The sequence below is a fragment of the Oxyura jamaicensis genome, chromosome 1, assembly GCF_011077185.1.
Source record: "Oxyura jamaicensis isolate SHBP4307 breed ruddy duck chromosome 1, BPBGC_Ojam_1.0, whole genome shotgun sequence".
Classification (NCBI taxonomy): domain Eukaryota; kingdom Metazoa; phylum Chordata; class Aves; order Anseriformes; family Anatidae; genus Oxyura; species Oxyura jamaicensis.
The window spans coordinates 177,756,729-177,764,444 of NC_048893.1; positions in this window are offsets into that span (position 1 = coordinate 177,756,729).

Sequence of the window (7,716 nt, forward strand, 5' to 3'; positions counted from 1 at the left end):
TTTATTTTATTTTATTTTATTTTATTTTATTTTATTTTATTTTATTTTTCTGTTTCATGTGAGTTGACTAGTTGTAAATAAAACTATTTTGGGTTCTGATACCTGGCAGAGGAGGTTAGTTAAAGCACCTAAGGGCAGTTTACTGATCTTATATGAAATGCACTTTTGTCTTTTGGCCACCATAGCTGTATTTCACACACACTGGCACTGCATTTCTTCTAGGAGGCTGAGACCCAGTCTCAGGTGAGCCCCAGCTCTAGAGGCCTTCTCTGTTTTTGCATGTGTTCTTTCCAGTTGTTGCCAAAGTAATTTGGGACATAAAACAGTCCTTACTTTAAAATTTGTATTTCATTTGCTGTTTTCTTGTTTTTAATACTTCCAAAAGCAATTTCATTAAATCTTGGTGGCAGGGTGAAGAACCACAGTTTTGTCTTTGTTGATTGCAAAAGCTGAAAACCGGTCTCAAAGGCACATTTATTTTTAGTTTTACAGGACATGGTTTAATCGATCAGAAATGGTTGTGATCACATGAAAACTGTTTACCTTCTGAATCTATGCCAATAACATAGCGAGATGGCACTCAGGACCTTGAATACGCTCTCTGAATTGCTCTGAAAAGACTTTTTAAGTGCCTGTCAGTCCTTATTGATTCTAGATACAAACTTAACTACAAACCCACTTTATCTGAATGTGGCCCTTCAGGCAGTATCCTGTCTGCCTTTTAGAGAGCATCACACAGCTTAGCTGACATGCCAGTTACAAACGGTATGTTTGAGAGAACTGAGAGCTGAAACAAGCTGCTTGCTATCCAGGGCTGCAGAGCTGGCTTTTTATCCAGCCAGCAGAGACGTAGGGGCTGTGTTTTCCAGCCGGTGCTTATAAAGTGTCTGACGTGGACACTGTGTCTATTTATCTCCTAGGGCTCCGTGAGGAGCCAACCCAAACCAAATGGCTCCTGCTCCCTTGAGCTTTGACTCCAAAGCTGGAGTGTTTGGTGCTATTTTAGGTAGGCTGAATATAGTCCTGAGCAAGTGTTTGTTATAATAGCAGGCAGTAAATGTTTGGAATTAATAATGGTACTAAGTATGAGCTGTAGTTTTTATAAGCTTTCGGAAGTCCACAATTAACCTAGTGCTCTTGGAGTTTAAAAACATAAATAAAAATATGCCAATGTGACCACTCCTTTCAATCCGGCCTTTGGAGAGAGTAGGCAAAGAATGAAGATGAGGGCTGGGTGCTTGAGTTGGTGTAGCCTGAGAGATAAACAACAGGGCAGATGTATCAGATATTACCTGCTTGACAACCAGAATGTTTGCCAGGTATCAAGAATGATGAATATACAGCAACCAGTCAGGTTAATCGTTTTTATTTATCAGCAAGAAAGCTTACTGCACTGTTCCATGTCAATAGGCTACTGATGTAACATAAAGTGAGTTTTGTTTTCATACATGGGTGGTGACATCCCCCGTGCTCCTCCAAAGAAGCAACAAACAACAACAGGAGGCAGCAGGAGCATGAAGTGAGCATGGGGCCTGCAAGCAATAGGAAAGACTGAACAGGTCTCCACATCATGCAGCTCATTTCTAGAGGGGCAGCTACTTATCTTCCTGAGTTTCAAATTAAAAAGCAGTATGTGTTACCAGCCTGAAGCATTCCTTGAAAGACCCAGCTGGATGGCTTGGAGACAGTGCTGTCCCCATAGTATCCAGCAGAAGACATGCTTGTGGACAGGTGGGTTAGCAGTCTTTGGTGCATGGCCCCTTTCCCTGCTGTGAAATGGGGCCATACTGGGATATGCACAGGTGGCCATGAACCAAAAGCATGCCAGGAACCATCCTCATGGGGTAGTCACTGAGTTTCTGTGCCTGGGAAAGTTCCCTGTTATATCAGTGTAACCTGTGTGTCACCATTTGCACGGCTTCAAGAACAGAGGAAGCTCTTGTATGAAACCTCTGTATGAACTAGACTTTGAACTTCCCTAAAATTGGAGTTATTCAGGTCTGAGGTTTTGCTTTGGGCCCCTCTCAGTGTTGACTTTTTCTTGCACTTGGACTGTCTAGGTCAATACTGGATCTTTAAACACTTAAGAGCACCTATTTTTAGTTACCAAAGGAGACAGTTTTGTTTTATTTTTAGGAAAAAAAGGTGGTATGAGGAGAGGTTTAGAGGTGTCCATCCAGACAATGTCCTTTGGCACTATTACAAATAGATTAATGCTTGGTGTGCTGACGTTTGTCAGCCTTTCTGATGACCTGCTAGCAAATGAACAGTTCCTTCACAAGTGACCATCGATTTGTTCAGCAAATAGAGATGAAAGCTGATGGGACTATTGCCTGTATTTCAGCTCAAAATGCAAGAGGTTTTAGGAGTCTCCATTTTCAAAAGTCAGTTATAGCTCCATTGCACCTATTATTACTTTACTCTTATAATTATTGCTACTAATAATCAGTAGGAGTTTAATATAATGGTGGTATAATCAGTGGCACTTTTAGCTTCATTAAAGTATACCAATATTTTAAGTATCCTAATTTATTTTCAGAGCATCTGGAGGTCCCAGCTAGGCTGGGACACCACAGCATGTGATATTATTTAAACAAACAGCAAATTCTGATTTCTGCTACAAAAATCTTGTGATCTTTGCTTAGGCTTTGTTATGCAGAACCTATAAGCTTGTCCCTAACTCTGACTATGATGTTTTTCAACTGGGGCAAAATATTTGTCTTAAAAAAAAATAAATAAAAAATCTTACTGCATTTGAAGCAAGATAAGTGCCAACTGGAGGACAAAACTGCCAGATATTCCTTTGTAAAACACCTGGCAAGGATGGGTAAGTGTTTCACACAGCTTTTAGGAGAGGTTGTGTCAACGGAGTGCTGGCAGATGTCTGAGAGACCTAGGGACTGCTGCCCCAGCTTCTCCCATGCTTGCAGCAGGAGCTGTGGCAGGGCACAGGGACCACAAGCTCTCACCAGTCCCTACTGTCATGTGAAGAAGCAGCAGCAGCAGGAGGAGGACGCTGCTATAATGCATCCACCTCAACTTCCTGGCAGTGGGAGAGGAGCCTGCTTCTTCTCTCTGCAGTCATATTCAGCTCCATCTGTTTACAAAAGCTGCAGGTTGGGATTGGGCATTCCCCCTCCCTACCCACTCCTCCCTTTTCCTGGCCAGTAATTTAACAATGGAGAAATGCATTTTTGAGCTGACTGATATTCTGTAGATTTGACTCAAATTAGTGGAACAGATGCGATGGAAAACCTTCCTTTGGGAGATACACAAAATGATGGGGTGACATTGTGCCCCTCTTCGTCTGCCAGCAGTGGTTATTGCTCCCTCTGCTTTCCTATGGGACTGGGGTGCTCGTCCATCCAGTTAAGCCCTTTGGTAAGGGATTGGAATTGGAATAATGTTGTATTCTCCCTCGGAAAGAGGAAATTTGAGGTGTGTCTGAGTGTTTTCATTGACAATCTGTCAGTCAGCACAAGTTCCCTCCTGCAGTCCCATTGCACCAGCCGCTGTGGTGTCCTGGCAGCTCAGCTCACTCTTACGGGTCCCCTCCCTGAACTGCCTGCACTGCTGCTTGGCACATTTATCAATAAAATGACTTGATCTCTTTCATTTGAATTTCATGGAGTAGATTGATGCTGCTGTTCCTAAAAGTAGATTTTCCTCAGATAAATTGTGGAAAATGATAGCAGCAAAATGTCAAATTTAGAAGAAAGTGGGTGGAAACCTGATTTTTGTCACTTCAACTTACTGCTTCAACTAGCAATAAATTGGAGTTTTCAGCTCCCGGCTCCCTCCCTCACCTCCTTCACGGCAGGAGAGTGTGACTTTGCCTAAATCTGATGCTGTGAAAGGGTCACGGTGAACTCCTCTTCCCGTGCCCAGGTGGAACACGGCGTACGGAAGCGCTGTTGCACAAACATGAGCTCCTAACACTCTCAAATGTTACACCCAGCTATGGTTACGGGGGAAGGGTTTCCATGATGCATTCCTGGTCCTCTGACATAGTTGCGGTGATTTATATGTATGCTGAGGTGAACAGGGGAGTTTGGGTGAGCAGCAGGTGTTCTGGGAAAGCCGCTTCCTCTGGCTCTGACCCTGTAGCCTCAGCCTGGCTCCTCGTTCCTTGGGAGATTTGTGCTCCAAGGCAAAGGTTTTTGTGTATGGTTCAAAGAAAATGTGAGAGGCGATTTGGGAGTATTATATAAGCAGAAACAGAGATATGGCAGGCCTTGTGTTTTAAGGGTGATATGAGGAGAGGCCTGAGGCCCACTGAAAACCGGTAAATGCAGACACATCAAGGGTGTGAATTCCCAAACGGCACATCTCCATGCTGTGGTTTATGGTCCAGATATGGGAGCTTGACTGGTGCCATCGAGTGGGAATTGCCATCTCCCAGGGGAGATCAGATGGGTATCCTCTGCATCAGGCACTTGTTCTACGTGCCACGAACCAAAAACTAAATTTCCAACTGTTTAATGACCAGTCACACCATGGGGCCTGCCTCTCAGCTGGCTCCTTGTGAAGGTGGTCCAGGGTGCACTCTGCTGGCCCTCCTCATTCCCTCCTGAATGGCACATTTGTTTTTCTTGTCTGCCAGGAAGGCTAAGTGCCTCAGTTATAATACTTCTTTATTTCTGCCATACAACCGTGACAGAGATATAAGAGTCATTGAAATGACCTAGGCCTCATGGCTAGGCATGTGTGGTTATGAACTTGATATGGTGATGTGCTGTGATTGGCATGGAGAAGTCTAGCCTGAGATGCTCCATCAGTCACCCACCCTGTAACAGCCTTCAGATATCTGTAAGACTGATGCATTATAGAAGGAAGCAATCTGTTTTCCATGCACATGGTGAGGAAGATAGGTTGTGTTTAAACAGCAGCAAGGGATGTTGAGGTTAGATCAACACTGGAGACAGTGAATTACTGGAGGAAGTTGGGTGGGGAAGCTGTGGATCCCCATCTTTTGGTGCTCTGAGGTATAGGTTGGACAGATAGAGATATACAGTTAGGAGTGGTCTTGCCTTGGAAAAGCTTCATGACTGGCCCTCTGACACTGTTGGAGTAAAATGACTAATGTGACACTGAGTGTAAGGTTTCATAGGTGTGGGAAGTGAACAGAAATTGAATCAGGATGTTGCACCAGAACATAGGGAGCAGCTTCACAGGCTCACTTGCCACAAATGATCCTTAAAAGTATACGAAGATATTCCCCTAGCTTTCCCATAGCTTTCTTTCATGTCATCCTTACATTCTTTTAACAAATTTTTAGAACTTTACTGTGACTTCTGCAAAAAAGGCACATTGTGTGCCACTGTGTTCAGGTACTGGTGCCATATACAAAATATAGGCTGTGTGGGCTTAGCATTTCAGCTCACTCACATCTACTGAATCAGAGCCAGCAATAAATCAGGTAAAGACCTGGTGTGGGCAGTTTATTGACCTTGCTTGTCTAAGGTTTGGTGTGGTTGGCTGTAAAGTCCACTTCCTTGTGAGAGCAGAATTTGTCTGTTTGAAAGCAGGGGTAGCAAGTCATCGTAATTTTGGAGCTGAATGAAATTTCTGGGTAAATGATGCTATGCTGTATTTTATTAGCTGTGTTTAGCAGTGTGAATAGCCCCACTATTACAGAATTTGATGGAGATAGTCCTGTTAACCATACCAGAATTTCCTCACCTGCCTCAAATGTTTTACTTTGTCTTGGAGGGACATGAAGAAGGAAAACAAACAAACAGACAGACTCATCCATTTCCAATAGGATCATGGGGAAAAGAAATAGTTTCATCCACATTAAAAAGCTCTGGTGGCATTTTCTCTGAGAACATTTACCTCCCCTGGACATGGATTCAAAATTCAGCAGGATGGTGATGGTCTCACATTAGGGAGGTATCTTTGTATTGGTGTGGAGATCTGCCTATGACTGCAAAACTCTCATCCCTTTATAAATAGCCAGCTCAGTGAGGCTTTGTGACTTAAATACATAAAGGCTTTGCTCCTTTCCACACGGTTGTGCTGAGGGGAGCAACTGAGTCAACAGGGATTCCCCCACAGCCTGACATTCCTCCTCTGCCACGTTCCTGTCCAAACAAAGACATGGGAACTCGCAGTTCTCATGTACCCTCAGTGTTTTGCCAACAGGGGAGCAGAAGCAAGCTTTGGGAGAGCTGGATGAGGAAATTTGGACTATGTGGGTTGGATAGCTAGTGGGAAGGGACTGAAGAGGAAAGGGGAGATCTAGGAGGAATCACTGCATGCCTGAAAGGATGGTGGGTTGCAGGGTGACTGGGGATGGAGGAAGGGGAGAGGAAAGAAGCATGGTAGCTAGAAGGGAATACAACTATGAGCCGTGGGTCTCATTGCTTGAGGAGAATTCTCTTTCTCTCTCCCTTCTTTTGATCCATTAAAAAATAAATCAAATATAAATAAATGCTTTCCCTGAATATGTGCACAGGAAATTAAGGAGCTAGAATAACTGTAGCTAAAACAAAACAAAGAACCAAACAACAACAACAAAAGAAGTGGGAGAGATTTTTACTATTTTCTTAAAAGACAATAATATTAATAATCAAAACTCAGGTTTTATATAGCATTGTACTTGAAGATGTATCAGAACAAGGCAGGTATCATTATTGCTGACCTGTAGATGAAACTGAAGTGGAGGGAGACTTGACAAGGGTCAGCAGGGTTGGAATTAATCTCATATAACCATACATCTTCACCTGAACTAGACACCTACACTCCCTTAGTAGGCAATAGAGATCAATCGGTACCTCTTGAGACTGACTCACTTGACCTATTTCAGACACCTACTTCAAGATGGGGTGAATCTCATCTTAGAGATGGTTGTTCCCCTGCAGTGAATACCAAGGTCAACCCTCAGGTGACCATGTCACTTGGAAATGTCTCTTCTGTAGAAGTTTACAGCTAGGTGAAACAAACCCCATCCCTCAGTCAGGATCAATGCCAAAGCTATGGCAAAATGGTGCCCTCGGACTTTTGCATGTGACAGCCAAAATCCTAGAATAACCCCATACTTTTTCCACAGCCACCTCCCAGTACAGAAAGCCTGTCAGGCTGGCTTGCTCTTTTTCAGGTCCTGGTTTGTATGGCTCGCACACTGATAGTGTGGGAAACCCTGGTGTTAGAAACACAGGATGGGATGCTTCCCTCAACAGCACTGGAGTCTTTCATTATCCTTCGAGATCCCCTTCTCATTGAGGAATCACTTCTGCTAAGGGATTGCCTACACTGCTAAATTCAATTCAATATAAATGTTCAGAACAGGGTTCAAATACAGTCATGTTGGCCTTACACCCAATTCAGCAGAATGACTCAGAAGAGTAAAATCTAGCTATCTTGGTTCAAATGGCTTATAAGGGATTTTCCAATCTACCAGCTCCAGAAATACTATGATCTGGGAATGGTGCTTGCTTTCCCTTTCTTTCTTTGTATGCATAAGGGGAAAAAGGGAAGTGGAGACCTGTGTGCAGTCTTGTACTCCTTGTTATTCTTGCATTTGTTTGATATTTTCCATTAATTCCTGTGTTTTGTGTTTCAGTGCCTTTGTTTTCCTTTCCTCTCTTTTGAGGAGGCTGATGGTGAACACTGTTATTATTAGGTTTGGCATTGCTTGATTAATTTTTTTCTTCTCTGCGTCTCTGTGATTGGAATTAAGTTTTTTCCTGCCTCTACATTGTAATGTTATATTTG